At 40.7% G+C, this 16,876-nt stretch overlaps 1 protein-coding gene across 4 annotated transcripts in view; it reads left to right on the top strand.

Annotated features, from left to right (window-relative positions):
• Positions 1-16,876, top strand: part of LOC121906286 (neuroendocrine convertase 1-like) — a 185,078-nt gene that overhangs the window by 71,027 nt on the left and 97,175 nt on the right. The gene's annotated exons all lie outside the window — the stretch shown is intronic.

Here is a 16,876-nt window from a genome sequence, read left to right as displayed (position 1 = left end):
AGTAATGATTGTACAACACACAGTGCATTAAAAAGACCCAATTTTAGCTCAGGCTCTCAAAACATTATAATTATTCTATTCACTTTAAGTAGTGGATTTTCCCCTTCTCTTTAATTTTTTACTTTTAGACCCTTCCCTGTGTTTGTTATGATATAAGATACAAGATTATTGCTGATTAGAGTAGTCATTTCATTTAAATGAATCATTCTTTCTCCTGATAAAATCTATAGGAAAATTACAGTGTGAACAACTCAAGGTTCCATTGTTGGCCAAGTACCTCAACCTGATCAGATGAGGACATGACAAGTATGTTGTCAGGGTTGTACCTATATTTTTGGAGGATATAATCATACATTTAAACAAAGGGAGTGGTCTAAAAGTTAAAAAGGAAAGGGAAGGGAAATTCCACTACTTAAAGCATAATTATAATGTATTGAGAGAGTGAGCTAAAATTGGGTATTTTTAATGCACTGCACAGTGTACAATCATTACTGTGCTTTGCATAAAAGTATTCATGAGGTAAGACTAACAATGCATTCTTGTTTTGTCTCTGAGCACTTTCATTTGCCAACAATCAAGTTTAGATCACTGCTCCAATATATTTGGATAGCGTGGGTCATACTTCATAACACCTTACCTACACACAGCTGATCAGGTTTGAATTTCTCCCCAACAGTGTGTAGGTCTCATTCTGCCCTCTCTGAAACAAGACAGCATCATTCAGAGTCATAGTTGCTGTTACTGTATTTATTCATTAAATAGATAAACAAAGCTTATTAACCTTACATGGCCTCCTCCTTTACTGACATGGCTTACACCTCTAGTATGAAATTGTTGGACCCACAAGTCAAATGTTGGACTTCCCTCTAGAATATTAAACAAACAAAAATGAGCTGACTGGCCTCAAGGGTGATTTAGATTGGTCTAAGGTTCTCAAAGTGGGGTCCGGGGATCCCAAGGGGTCCTTTAGGGCATTCCGGTACTAATATTCTATTCACTAGAAGTTAGCACACTGTATAAGAATGACTATTCTGATCAGAGGTTTCACTCTCTTCACAATTATCTGTCCATCTACAGTATAGACAATTATGGAATTCTCTATTAAATCATATCTAACAACTATCTTCACAGATAGGGGTCCCTGGGACAAAAATCCTATCAAATGTGGGTCCTCGGCTTGTTACACATCAATTTGGGGGTCCTTGACATGAAAAGGTTTGAGAACCAATTCTCGAAGTACCAATGGTTCAACTGTCAACTAAAGGACTGATTAAGAATAAGCATCACACTATAAATGCAATATTCAATAAACAGCATATAATTCTATATAATAAATATGAATAATAACCATATCGATCTACAAAGGAATCTCTGTATGTCAGTATGTATGTATGTCCTTTGCATATGTCTTGAAATGTTCATCTGATCAACTCCACACTTCACGGGTGTATGGCTAGGGGCCCAAGGGAGTACAGTGTCGAATTTGGTGCAATTTGGACATGCGATAGGTTTAATATTAATAAACTTTGAATAAACTGAGTGAGCCGCTCTGCTCTGAGCATGCATGTCAGGGAGAGACCAGAGACAAGGCATGACACAAGTCAGAGAAAATTGCTCTAAAAAGAGAAAAGTAGACAGCAGAAATAGAGCTTTTAATCAAAAATTTGACACTCTTACCCTGTGTCTAGACAGAAAGTGTATGGTTAGCAGCATGTTTAGCAGCAGTAGTGAGTGAACCGTTGTGTCTACACAGGAGGTGTTCAGTTAAATTGTTGAGTTTAGGTCATCCGCGTTTTGGAAGCGCTCAGAGCCAAATACAGAATGACTGTAGTTACGCACGTAAAATGAAGGAAGTACTTCCCACGGGCAGTTCAAAACCAGTTTGTCTTATATGGCGACTGTTAAGTGCCACTACAGACAAAGCACAGATCTTTGGGTCAAACATACTCACTCAAATCTGAATTGAATTTAATTGAAATATGAACGATCTAAGAGGCTTGAGGCCAAGCAATCGGACTGTTCCAAACAGGCATGTTTTGAAAGGGCACTGCACTAGTTCATATAAATTTCCAAAATCAAAATTTATCCAAAGTTCTTATATTGTTGTGTATAGTTGTGTATAGCTATCATTAAATGTACAAAATTATCCTATTCCCAAGGTCCCACTCATAAGGTTGTTTTTTTTATTGGTACAATATGAGTGGTGTCCCCGTTGCCATGACTACTGTTACAGTAAACTAACGTTAGCTATGCAGTCGTGTATGGCTAATGGCTAACGTCAGTATCATGGATGTATAAAGAGAACTGGATACAGGAACAGTGCTGGGCTTTGAAGCAAATTTGACATAGCAGCCAAACGGTGTAATTACAACATTGGCCCAAAAAAACTTTTTCCCATAGACTTACATTTTGAGAGAGATGCCTGTAAATCAGCAGATTTTTTTTTTGAGCATCACAACCCCCGTGAAATCACTCGTTTCACTATCAAAATTTTATCAATTTGGTCCGATCACATTTCAAAAGTTTAGAAGAGCCACACGAATCATTTTATCCCCATTCAAGTACTCGGAGGGCTAAACCACTCACCTCTAGTGAGCATGCTCCATGGGCGCATGCAGTCCATAGAGTGTGTGCAGTATGTTTTCATCCGGGTATTTCTTTACAGCGGGAAGTGGCTTTTTTGGCATCATGGGTTTGCTCAGCCAGGCTGTCTGGCTGAGCAAATCATTATTTTATGGTCATGTCATCCAACAAAATCAACATAAACACAGGTTTATGCTGTGCTGTATCATCAGCTATATCAATATCTGAAATGTGTGATCATGGAGAAAGATGAGACGCCAGAAAGTTTTCCTGAACTTTGCTGCCACACAGCCCCTGCCTGTGACTGGGCAGCTACAACCACAGCCAGTTGCTCTCTGTGATCACTTGTACTGTGTTTTAATGCAGCCGAAATCACAATATAGTTGGTCTCATTTACATATTTTTCTGTTTCTGTTATCAGACAACGGAACAAGAATAAAGTAGCAATTTAATCATGTGTCCTAAATACTACCTGTCAACCAGCAGTCTTTCCAATGCTGCTGCACTGCAGTGATAAAATCTTTACTTTATAATCACAATGTCATCTGACAAAATACATTCCTTATCCGGTGTTGGCAGTTTTTGTTGTCTGCCAACTGAAGAGACGAAAAAGAAGAAGAGATTTAGCTGTTTTTCTATTTTTCAGATGTTTCACTGCAGGCAGAGGAAAAATAACCTGGAAATGCTGGTGTTGACATTTTCACATGAAAACAGTGTTTTAATAATTCAACGGTTTAATGTAGACGTAGTCTAGGGCCTGACCTGGTAGTGCGGTCAATCATGCAGTGGTAAATGAGATCTAAAGGAAAAAGCTGTGATACATTGAACTTGCAGCTGTAGCTACAACCTCCATCCGTTTACAGAGGGATTCTCTGTTAGGGATTTTGTCAGGTCACAAGGTAATCTTCTAAGGCAGCTGACAGTGGTGCTATAAGAAAATGAAAAGACATTAGTCGGAAGTCTATTTCATCACTAGTATTGAAGTTATATCTCATATGATGTCATACCTGAGGTAATGGGAGTGGGTGTCACACTCAGCCCCTGGTTATTGTTTTTCATAATTAAGCTGTCTATCTTACTAAAACTTACCAGATACTTGTATATCGTATGCAGGGGTCAGACTACACAATATTTTTGTCTTTCACAATTAGGCAATCATAGTGCCATACGTACTTGCTGTGTCTTGGTCGAGAGACTGTCAACACTACAAGTATGACCCCAACCAATCATCGTTTACGACCATGCGCAAGTTCGTATGTCATCAGGGAGAAGGTTCAAGAAATTGTCAATCATGTCTACAGAAGTGCCATGTGTGATGGTGGCGGTCTTCAGTTCCGAAAAGAAAGAAAAAACGATAGTGGACCCATTCCTCTGTATGGGCTGTATATCCTTCAAAGAAATCTTGAGATAACAAAAGTGTTAACATGTCAAGAACATTACATAAAACTACCAGGTTTGCAGTATGTAAACAGAAGGTCTTGTGGAGGGAAAAATGATTGGGTTTGGGGAATTGTATACTCTGGTAAATTAAGATTTAAAGATATGTTTTAATATCAGGTGGTTTAACAATCACCATTAGAGAAGTGCTCTCTGGTGCACATATGTAAACACCGACACAGAAAGTCAAAGCTGTCTAGTGACTGTCCGGCTGAGCTAAGCCGCATTTAGTGTCTCAGACAGTGGGGAGAGCAGCAGCTCATCTCCACAGCCTCCACAGGATGATTCCACAGGAAAACCTGTCATCAGTCATCAGTGACCATTTTCTAGATTTCAGATATAACTGAAAAACTCTATAGTGATATATATAGTGGTCACTGATGACTGACAGCAGGTTTTCCTGCCTGAATCAGTCTGTGGAGGAGGTGGACATGAGCTGCTGTTCTCCCCACTTTCTGCCTGTCTGTCAAGTTAAAGAAATAGTTCAATATTTTGGGAAATACACTAATTTGTTTTCTTTCTGAGAGCTGGATGATAAGATCGATACCACTCTCGTGTCTGAGCATTAAAGGACAGGTTCACATTTTTGCAAGAATGCCTTTAAACAATACCTACATCACTATATGGACATTAAATGCATTGTTGGTTGCTTTATTTGTTCCTCTTGTCTATACTGGTCATAACAAGATTCCTTACTAAAGCAATTTCACGTAACTTCATGTAAATGATGAGGGGATAACATCCAAAGTTTTGTCTCTGTCCAAAAATTATTCGCAAAATTCAGCCAAAGGTAATATGAGGCTTCAGTAGTCCAAGTTAGACAAATTAAACAGATATCCTCCACTTAGTCATGTTTTGTACAAAATCCCCTCCTTTTGTTACTGTCCCTTCACCACAACTACAGTAAATAAAGAAAAACTGTCTGTGGAAACACAAAGAGATAATTTGATACAAAAAAATGATACCCATTTGACTTCACTGACACTCCATTTTAGCTTTAGTTGAACTTAAGATGTCATTTTTACACAGCATGAGAACTGTGTAAGTGTACATACAGGCATTTCAGTATTGTTTTAAGACAGACTTGAAAAAAAATGTGAACCAATCCTTCAAGCACAGAGCTGGAGCTTAGAGGCAATTAGCCTAGCTTGGCATAAAGACTGACAGCAGGGGGAAACAGCTAGCCTGTGCAAAAGTACGCCTACCAGCACCTCTGAAGTTTATCAGCAGTGCTAGGGAGCTGCTTTAACTACATTTCCCATATTCCAGTATTTTATGCTAAGCTAGGCTAATCACCTCTTGGCTTCAACACACAGACATTTACAATTTACAATTTAATTTAGCAGACGCTTTTATCGAAGCGATGTACATGTGAGAGTTGATATAATACAACTAAAGATCTAGTCAGGAGAGAACAACATGAGTAAGTGCCATGAAGCTAAGTTTGAGTGCGATAGGACGTAGGTGCCAACAGGCAGTGCACAGAGGCAATGCATACTGTAAAATGCATAAGTGTTCCGCTCCAACAAAGCCTGACAACAGCTTCAATCCAAATCAAGCTCAAAAATAAAGTTTCAAAAACACTTACCAACCAGCTGCTGTCTCCTGTGTTCTAGATCAGAGCTTGTTCTCATCTTGGTCCACATTCATTTGCGCTATTGATAGTTGTGCTTTCACATGCATGAAAGGCACTGTAGTGCCACTTTCATGTTCTACATCGGGGCTTGTCCATTTCTTTTCCTCTTCACTCCAAATAGTTGGTCTGTTAGCCCGGCCATGTCAGTAGATGTAGCTGTCTGTCATTGTGTTTTAACAGACTAACTCCTGGCTTTCCCCGTGAGTGTCAGAGTAACACCCCAGCTCTGATCTGAGCTGCACTCAGGTGTGTAACTGACTGCTCTGTTTCCCCATAATTACATTGTGAGCTTGACGCAGTCTCCAATGCCTGAATGTGTGCTATCTGTGTGTGCGCAAGTGTGTGTGTGTGTGTCTTCTCACCCCAGGCGGAAACATGTCATTTCCCGTGCTCCTGTCCTTCTGGTAGACAGATACAATATTAAGAGCCACAAATCTGAGTGTGAGTTGAGAGTAGACATGGGGGTAGGGGTGGGGGATGGGGAGGAAGAGTGGGGAGATGACAGTAATAATAGCATATAGACAATAGTCAGGGAGGGAGACAGCGATTGAGTGCAGTCGTACAAGTCATGTCAAAAGACAGGATGTGTAGACAAAAAGGATATCAGACGTTAATCTAGGTTTGAGAAGAGAGGAGTTGAATACAGTATTGTCACAACGTCTTATCTCAGTCGCAGCGTGAATTCTCCTATCTGAGGTTTTTACTGCATGCTCAATTATCTTTCACACCAACAGCCTGTTACTATATATACTTTAACCCTTCATGTTTTCCCATGGATTCCTCATTATGTTTCTTCATACTGTTTAATGTTTAATGTTTTCAATGGAACTTGCAAATCTATATGTGCAATTATATTATTTCCTAAACCTTAATAGTCCATTATGTCATAATCAAGTCAGTAGGAGCACTCATCCCTTTAGCCCATTATTGTGAGGAGTTATATAGTGAGTTTGGAATTTATTGGATAATGTACTATAAGCGAAGGTGTAGATACAGGATATCATAAGTGACTCCAGTACACAGAGATTGTCTGCAAGAATTACATTTGGTCCCCCATCTTATACCATTTGTGCATATTGAAGCTTTTCCAGCCTCTCTGATGTGTAACTTTGTGGTAAATACATGACATACTGTACGTGGTTTGACCCAAAGCACTCCATTACAATAATGACCCACTTAAAACCTAAATATATCATCACTACAACCTCCCTGCCCAATTTCCCCCCTGAATTCAAGGGCTGGATCAATTCTAATAGCAGGCTTTTCATTTTTGGATTTTATCAGCTATGGCATTGTTGTTAATTTGATAAGTTTTTAAGCCAAACTACAAAATGAAACTCGGTTTGACCAAAGATCTCACAGAAGAGCAATCTGTTCGTATCATTTTGATATTTAAAAAGTTAGCGAGTATTGCATCTTTTTGTGCAATACTTGACTCACAGTTTTGAAAGTCAAATGGACAATAAATATCTAGCATTAGCTGCCTTTCCATGCCCATATGATAGTAAATAATAGTTGTAATGGCTTTGTTTCGTCTGTACTTTTAAGCACATAACATCAATATTTAAAGGGGACATGTTATGGACATTTCCAGGTCTATATTTCTAATCTGGGGCTCTACTGAAATATCTTTGCATCTCCTTATTTAACTCAAACTTAATTCACTTAAATAGTGTTAATCATTTGATGTATTTATTCCCAACTACACTCTTTAAGGCCCCCTTCCTAATGAGACCATTCTGTTGTGATTGGTTGGCTTCCAGAAGCCGTATCATGGCCGACTTCTGGCCGCTTGGGAGGCTACATCAACAAACCATAAAACAAGCTATAGTAGTAGGATTTCACTACTTTTACTTGTTCTTTACTCAAAATTTCGGCTCTAACATGTATCAATATATTGATACATGTTAGAGCCGAAGTCCAGTCTGAAATATATCTTATCAAATAATATATCTGACATTATAACAGTATATAAATAAGAGAAAACTAGAAAAAGCTTAATATGTCCCCTTTAAATCACCTTATTGAGGATCTCTGAACATTCAGTAGCTTGTCTTGTTAACATTCACTTAGCAGCCAAAGTGAAGACTGAGAGCTGTCAACAAGATCAGTATGAATAGCATGGTATCTGATATTACCAGCAGTTTGTCCATGATAAATAGAAAACTACTGTAGAAGATTAGAATAATGAAAATGTAATTTTGAGTATCCCAGTAATGTAGCTATTATCCCTAATGAGTTACTGTGCATTGGTCTGGTTTTCCAGATACAGATAAACTAGGAGTTCTTTGCAGTTGACGACCCATATAAGTTTAATACAGTATTATTCTGTGGCACTGTCGGGTGTTTTCATAGTATTGTGTATAGTATTGTCCCTCTGGGATGGAGCAGTGATCCCATTAAAAAAAGAAGCAGTAATGGGCCCATTTGACCCCCTTCCAGACAATCTTGGCTCCAACACTGGACATAAACGGAGATACAGATACACATAGTGTGATATGCAGCACAAACACATGGAGATGGAGTGGGGAGTGCAAGAGCCAACTAATCAGTGTAAAACTGATATCTAACACTGTCAGCAACCATGGACAGTGACAGTCTCATTTTGTGAAACTGGGATCAGAGATTGATTAACCATTAAATTATTGGAAATATTCCAGGAGTCTTTTGAAATAAGAAAGCCTGTTGTTTTTTTCTCAGCAGCAAAATGTGCCCCAACCAGCTGTGTGTTGAGCTGGCCAGTTGGAAGTGATGAGTGCTTGGATTAGCTGTCATTGGATGTCAATCACTCCTCCCTCCCTATAAAAACACAGACAAATACCAGCTTAATCAATGCTGAGGGAGAAGAGAGAAGAGAAGCCACTGGTTCAAGATCAAAGACAACCCTCTGGTTTGAGGTGGTTTAACAAGCTCTCTTGTTCTTTCTCAGATAGTTCAGAAGTAACTGTTGGGTTCCCTCACACCAACCAACTGAAGACCTCAGTAACTGCTTAGACCCTTTTAACTCTACAGTATAATCTCTAAGCTGTTTTTCTGCATTAACGACTAATGTTGTGCAATCACTGTGTTTATGTCCTTTCATTCACTGTGATAAAGAGCAATGATCACAGTGAGCAGTGGGTTTGGAGTGGAGAAGGTTTTGCTAAATGAGAGACACTGAAAAGGAGATGATTACTGAGGCTTTCTTTAATGTTCACTATCGACATTCTCACCCAGCATCAGAAACTTGTAGGTGAAAACACAAGCAGCTCACTTATCACAGTTCTTGCATAACACCGATGTGTAGATTCTATAGAGGGCACACATCAGCTTCAGTGTAGCCTGCAGCGTAGCAGTCTTCAAATTATGTGGTTATGATTCATTTAATGATTATTTAAAATGCTGCTAAGAGCACATGTGCTGTAACAAACTGTTGTGAACAGAATGTGCTATTTGTCCTGAACTGCGGTCACAGATATGTTAAAAAAAAGTGGCATGATTTTTAGAGAGCACGCAGTCCACCTCTGCTGCACCTGCAGAGTCAAAGCCTTGCGCTCATACACACAAACACACACACACTCACACAGTACCCCCTGACCAACCCCCCTGCTGAGCCCTGAGCCCCACAGCACAGCCAGATTGCTGTTCCATAGGTCACATCAGATGGCTGGCACACTTGAGCCCTGTTGACAGCTTGTTGTTTACAGTATGTGCAGCCAGCGTGGGGCAGCCACCGCTGATCGGGGGCCTGGCGGGAGGCGGATATGGCGGTGTGTGTGTGTGTGTGTGTTACATGCGGGTTCGTGAGGCGGGGTGGGGGCAGTGGCAGCAGAGGTGTAGTGGCTTTAGGGGGGTTGATGTTGGCGGGGGGTCCAGGGCAGGTTGCTTAGCAGGGTGCCCCTGGCGTGAGGCCCAGCAGTCTTTGATGCTCGCCGGTTCTGAGAGAGAGAGGCAACGGAGGGAGGGAGGGAGAGAGATGGGGGGGAGGGGGGAAGAAAGACAGAGATGAGGAATGAAAGAGAAAAAGGTTACCTGTGGATCTGCCAACCTTCAGCGCAGAAGGGTGGGGGGAGGTGGTTGGAGGGGGAGGGAGGGCGGGGGGGTTGCGACTTTGATGTAAGTCCAGGTTGGAGGAGAGCATTGATCGCAGGGGGGAGAGGATGGTGTGGGTGCAGAGGAGTGTGCTGGGGTTTGGATGAGCCGAGGATGGCCAGAGCTCAACTACAGCAACACTTCCACCTTTTCCTGAGGAGAAGGCTGCGAGCAGCGGCTAAGGATGTTGTAGCCATGGTGGGGATAAGCTCCGGGAAATGTTTTAACTGAGCATGTATTGATAGTGAAGATGTGAGTCAGTGGATGAAGTTTAAGAGCTCCATCTTTTGCTGCTGCTTGCCGCAAATGTAAAAGTCTTTCATCTCTCTCCCATGTGTTTGCAGCAGGAGCATTGGGGAGTTTTACTCCCTCTGTGAGTGCGAGTGTGTGTAAATCTGTGTACTGCGTGTGTATCAGGATGTGTGTTTATGAGTGCATACGTACATGCATTGTTCAGTGTGAACTCTCTCTGTGTATTCCGAACCAACAAAGGCAGGATCCTGCTGGGTTGTTGTGTATCCATAGATCAGAGGTGTGTGTGTGTGTGTGTCTGTGTGTGTGCATCACTGCCTCTCGCACAATCATCGGGACAACATGCAGGCACAACACCCGCTGGGCCCACCACTCCCCATAATACACCCCGGCTCCCACAATGCATCAGTATTTCAAAGCTCCACATCCCGGGAGATTTTGCTCTAACAGTGAGGTCTCTCCTACCAGGAAGTGACACATCCCCCTGCTGGGACACAACTCCCACAATGCACCGAGGTGGCTCCCATAGAGATACACACAATGTGTTTGCTCCTGTTGGAGGCTCCTGCCACACAACTGTCAGCTTGCTGCTAACAGTATGCATCTTTTTTCTTTCTTTCCTGCCTCAGTCGTTCCACTCTTTCCCTCTGCTACTTTAACAGAGTGGTTTCATTCTTGAACCCATAGTTTAGGGTCACCAGATTGTGGTCGAGGGCTGACAGCGAGAACAAGACATTCAGTGGCCCCATGTACATCAGAAAGTGTTTTACAGTGACAAGGAATAACCCAAGGCAAGGTTGACACACCATTCAATTTCTTTCCACAGAGATCTCTGATCCCTTAGGCCAGTTTGCAGTTAATGTAGAATAGGCTTAAACTCTGTAGACAGTTTGCCACAGATTTTCTGTAAACCCCTTTAAAAACAGACGAGTTGATGTCATTTATGGAGAGTGCGAGTGAGTGGAAACTCATCTTGACCTAAATTTAGATGTCTCTGACTTATTTTGCTTAGCTGCACTCCGCTGCACTCCACTACAGCACACCAACTGTGTTTGTCAAGCATACTTATCTCCCTGAAAGATTTTAATAAGCTGGAATGAATTTGAGCTTTGAGGGCTGAATATGGTGAGATTTTAAAAGCATTGAATATAAAGGTGCCTGGACAATGAAATGGACTAAGAACAGGTGTTACCCACTCTGTTCAAATTAGACTGTATCTAAGTATTGGAAGTAAGATTTTCAGAATATGAATCCTCAATTTATCTAGTCCCATTCCTTAAAAGTATTGCTTCTGTCTGATAATTAAATGGCTTCTCAGCAGTTAGACTGTGATTGTGCGATGATGCAACACAACTGGATCTTTTTTTGTTCTTGAGATGTGTTAAAAGAAGTTGAGATGTGAAATGTTATAGTTAGTGTACATCACCATTTAAGTATAAAACTATGACAAAAATGGATCTGATGGTGTGAGAGAGTGTGTGCATTAATTTGGCTATTTCCTTAATTACTTTGTAAGTGTAGAAGGAACAAATTTCATAAAGACAAATAACTATATTGACTGGAAAGAAAGACTAATTGACTTTGATAAAATGACAATATATTGAGATTACAAGTTAGAGCAATATGAAACCAAGATAAGATGCTGATATGTTGTATGTGATTGTTAATTATGGAATGTCTCAATAATTAATGGATAGATTATAATGAAATTTGGCACAGATATCCATGGTGCCCGGACAATGTGTCCTAATGACTTCTCCTGTGATCCTAGTTAAAGCTTTCACTCACCCTGTGAATATCTGAACATCTACTTGATGGACTGGCAAACATTTTGTAGAGACACTGATGGTCCCCAGAGGATGAATCCTAAAGACTTTGGGATCTCCTGACTTTTCAGAGGTTGACATTTGTGGTTTTCAGTGAAAGGCCTCAACAATTATTCGATGTATTGCCATGACATTTGCTACAGACATTCATGTTCCCCTCAGGATGAATTGTAATAACTTTGGTGACCCCTTAAACTTTCCTTTAGCAACCTCATCAGGTCAGATGTTTAATGTCCAGTACTTTGATTTATTAAATTCTTGCAAAACTAACATTCCCAGCTAACTCGCTAAACTAATATGTGCTGGCATTTAGCAAGTACAGGCTAAGAGAGCCACTAGCATGGTTGTAGACTCTTAGTCCTGTTTGAATAGATCTTTTTTAATTTTTTTTACTTGAATCTTGATTGAGTGAATGACACTGGTTGATCAGGGTTGTTGGACAAAATATTGATTTTATGCCTTGAAAAAAAAGAAACTTGCCCACTGTAGCAGGAAGATGAAGATAAATATTAGGGATTTATCTGCCCACTATCCTGTTAATTTTGAAAAAAAAATCCTACATGTCATTGTCATTGTCCATTCACAGTAAAAATATAGACCATGTTAGTGAAGAGACTGCAAATAATTGGATTGTCTGCTATTTAAAGAGCAGTCAGAATTTGAACATTTTCAAGCATGAGGTATCTCAGCCCTACAAGTGGGCAGAGCCTTAATGGTACTGACCATGTCTACTTTCTCACTCATTCACTCCTCTCACCAGATTATTAGGCACTTTTGTTGGTTGAGACTTGACAAGAATGACCACAAAAGCAAGGTAGTGTAGAAGGTGGACACCATCTGCCTCTTCAGAGATCAGATCCAATCAGATTGGATTAGACTAGAGGATAGGGCAGTGGTAATATGAAAGGAAAAAAGAGACAAAACAAACAAACAGTAGGCATCTATGTAAATGAGAGAAAGAATGCAGAGAGTTTGAGAGAACACTATGAGCTCACCTTTATATTGTAGAACATCAAAAATGTATCCTTAATTTTTGTGCCATGTTTCTGACTTTTTAACCATTATAAATATGAATGTATTTTCTTAAAATGTCTCTAAAGGAGACAACAACAGTAAACATGTCATATATATGACACATTGGGTAATGGGTAATGTTGAGTAAATATGAGAAAGGTCATAAGTCTTATGTTACTAGTAAATACGTTATTATTTTCAGCTTTTTTTCTATCTGTATCCATTCTGGTTATTTTTTTTTATATCCTTTCAATCTCATATATCTATCTAGTAATTGTTGCACCAATCTGGAGACAATCACTATAATTTTGCAAATTGCCAGAAAGCACAGGTTCACCCACATTCAATCAAGATCCAAACATTGGTGCTGAAATAAAATATCTGATGACAGCTGAATGAAGCTGAATGAATTGAGAGAGTGTGATCAACCCCCTGCCACCCACCACAATACCATCAAGACCACCATTTGTTTTCTGACTCTGGCCTTTTGCTTCCAGTGCCCTGAATGTGTGGTAGCCATGTAGACGGAGCACTTCCAGGCCAAACACATTGGCTTTACAGGACTTTTGCTCATATTTCTCAAAGGCTAATTGATTTCTTATTGAGGAGCTGCCAAGCAAATCAGAAAATTGCATTCAGTAGCTGAGGTATTAGCCGTTGCAGAGTGTTTAAGATGTTTTCCGTGATCGCGCCTTGGCAGAGCTTTCTGCCCTGGAGTGGCTTGTATATAATGGACTGCCATGAAATCATAATTGCGTGTTTATGAACAAACCAGCTGGTTGAGGCAGAGGGTAATTATTTTCTCTGCGTTCTCCTTTCCGCTCACCGCACACTTGTGTCTGATAACGGCCCTGGTGGAAAATAAACGGTGGGGAGAATAGAGGAATAAAATGGAGAGGAAAGGGAATGCAGTTCCTTTCTGTTGTGTTTAGAAATCACTTTTTCCACTGCACTTCTTCTTTTTACTTCTGTGTGTGCTGCATTCTGCCATCACAAATAGTAAAGCTAGTAGCTAACTTACCCAGAGCAAAGGGAATAGTGTGGTGTGTCATTATTGCGTTGGACTCCTGAGACATTTTGCACCTTTTCTGAAGTGGTTTGACAAGCTGTCAGTCAAAGAGAGGACTTGATTTGAAAAGATTGATAACTTAAGAGTTTATAAGTTGACTGTCCATACAGTTTAAGGCTCATGATTCATTTACCTACATCACCAAGTGTAGAAAAACTCAGTTTTCAGGAGTTGAGTGGCAGCCAGTCACATCATCGTCTTAAACACTTTTCTCAGTTGATGTTTTCCAAACTGTTACTGAGCTTATGAGATTTAGACCTTCTTTTCAAGCCTAACTGTTGTTACTACTCCTTAATATTAGATAATAAATAGATGTAGACATAATAGATATTACATTTTGCTGTTGTCAGATCTGCTCCCTTTCCCATGTATGGATCTTTAAGTCTATTCCTCAGTTTTTTTCAAAATCATAAATGCAGATGAAGGTGAACAAAGTTTTTTCCTGTACATTTTCCTCATAAGCAGCCACTGAAGCCCCGCTAGGAAATTACCAGATCTACAAAATTCTGTCTGATCTCCTTTATTCTGCCATTCTTTGGTTGATCCAGTCCACTATTGCCCCATTTGCCATATCAAGCTTTTATTCACTGAAATCACCTGGAGTACCATCTTTCACAGGCTACAGTAGCTCCTCTGGTGCTCCTCACTCTTGGCACTACTGTTATTGATGTCTGTTAGCTGACTGGCAGCCAGGGGAAGGTTCCCCTGGTGTCCAGCTTGAAAAAAAGGACCCTCTGCAAAAATTGCTCAACTAGCACAGGAGTTTTATTCAGAGCTGGTATGAGCAGGTCTTCTGGCTGGAATATTCTGTCACTAAAGACGTAACTTACTGTCAGTGGTCCCTGTTAGTGTTGCTTGTTTGTCAAGATTTGAGCTGCTTATTTTCTCTGTTATTCTGCCTGTCAGTCAGTTTTCTGAGTTTTCCAAAGTTGACTGTTGGCAACTTCTGCATTTGTCTTTATTAGAGTGTTGTAATTTTAAATCATCAGGAGTGTTTGTAGTTGGCATATGATACTTGAAATGGCCACACACGATGTGCCACACATTTGTACTGAGCCTTGTTTATTTTATGCATTTACAATAAACTCGTTCCATAGCGCTACCAATAAATGACTAAGCCCCCAACCATTTACACACCTGAGTTCAACTGGGGGGCTGTTAGTAAACAGAAAAAAATGGGACCACCCTCCTAGCCCCACTTTGGTAAACAGCTTTTCAGTGTAGATGGACATGATGAGCAGCTCTTGGTTTGAAGCATAAAGCAGCCTTTACCCTGCTCCTCCAGCCTCGAGGCTGCCACCCATGTTTGTCTGTGTGAGACAGAGATAAGAGGAGTTTGGTTTATTGCTCCAATGACAGTCAACTGTTGCTGTTCCAGAAACCGTACTGGGTAATTCAAGGCAGAGCAGGTCTAACGTGAATCAGGAAGTAGGACATTATCCTCAGGGCCAGTGAGAGCTGACCTGCTCAGGCTGGAACACAGCACAGTTATCCTGTCTCATTACCGAAGCCACTGCTCTCACATTTAGCCTCGTTAGCCACTCCGAATGAACATCCAGCATCCCAGTGGGGATTCAAGGGTTAATTGTGGCTCGTGTCAGAACTTGGACCTGGCCAGCTCAATAATGGGCTGCAGTTATTGGCTTGCCGGCTGTGTATATGTGTGTGTATGTGTGTGATTTTGGTGCTGGTGTATGCACATGTGTGCACTGGCTGTCTTCAGGTATTGGCTTTGGTGTTGACCCAGGGCCAGCTCTGCCTCTCCATGCTGTCTGTATTGACAGACGTCAGACTCCAGGGAGCAGTCCGAGGTCTGGAGGCCTCCGTACGCTGGAGACACACACCATCACTGAACAGGACGCTTAAACCTCCACACACACCTCCACACAAGCACGCACAAACATGCACATAGGTATCTTTTTCAGAGAGGTGCATGAAAACTGACTCACATGCAAGCGTCCGCCTATGCAAACACACTTAAACCCGTCCCCCTCCCATCCTCACCCACTCTATTCGTCACCATCAGCCCTTCATCATCAGTCCTTCGGGGGCATCCACCCACCTATTCATCTTTCCTTCCATCTATCTATCGACTGTGATAGATTGACCTAGGACCCCTCCGACCTCTGGAGACGCCCCATGACAGCCTTGCCTCCCATACCCTCTTCTCACCGGTCATGATCTGCCACTGTATGACTCTTCACTGCCAGCAAATACTTCTATACCATCAACGCCAACCCCCCAACCCACATTATGTATGCTTGACACAGCTACTGATACACGACATATCTGCAAGCCAATCATGTGTGACAGCAATTGGTTTGGTTGTTTTTCTTTTTTTTATTTGAGGGGGGTGTATGGGTTCCTGTCTGATCCCAAGAATTGGGCGAGGCTTCCAACCCCCCATCACCTCCTTCGTCAGCAGCTTTGTAGATCCAAATCTTTATCTTGACACACACACAAGCACTGTGTGATGCGTATGGGCATATACTGTATACTGTACACATACTCACAGGATAAACTTGTGTACACAAGTAAGCCTACAACCAATGGTCATTTTTATTCTTTTCTTGATTAATCTTGACAAAGAGAATCTCAACACAAAATCCAACTTACTTGCTACTAGTTTCAACCGCAATTTGGAAGACCATCAGATGTGGTTTAGAGTTTCTGAAACACCAAGTAAATATATATATATATATATATATATATATATATATATATATATATATATATATATATATATATAAAAATGTATCTTGTGTCTTGTGTTGAGATATTTTTTGTTAAGCAGCTGTTTTTCAAGGTCAATAATTAACCTTTGAGTTCAGTTTTTGATTAATCTTTTGGTGTGAAATGTCCAGGTAATAGTAAAAAAAAAAGAGGTAATGTCTTCAAATTGCTTGTTTTGTCCAACCAACAGTCCAAAACCCAAAGATGTTCAGTTTACTATCATGATGGACTGCGAAAACCAGCAAATATTTACAT

This window comes from Thunnus maccoyii, chromosome 10 (assembly GCF_910596095.1).
Source record: "Thunnus maccoyii chromosome 10, fThuMac1.1, whole genome shotgun sequence".
Lineage (NCBI taxonomy): Eukaryota > Metazoa > Chordata > Actinopteri > Scombriformes > Scombridae > Thunnus > Thunnus maccoyii.
Note: the sequence above shows the minus strand (reverse complement) of the source record. Positions and strands in the feature narration are given on the sequence as shown.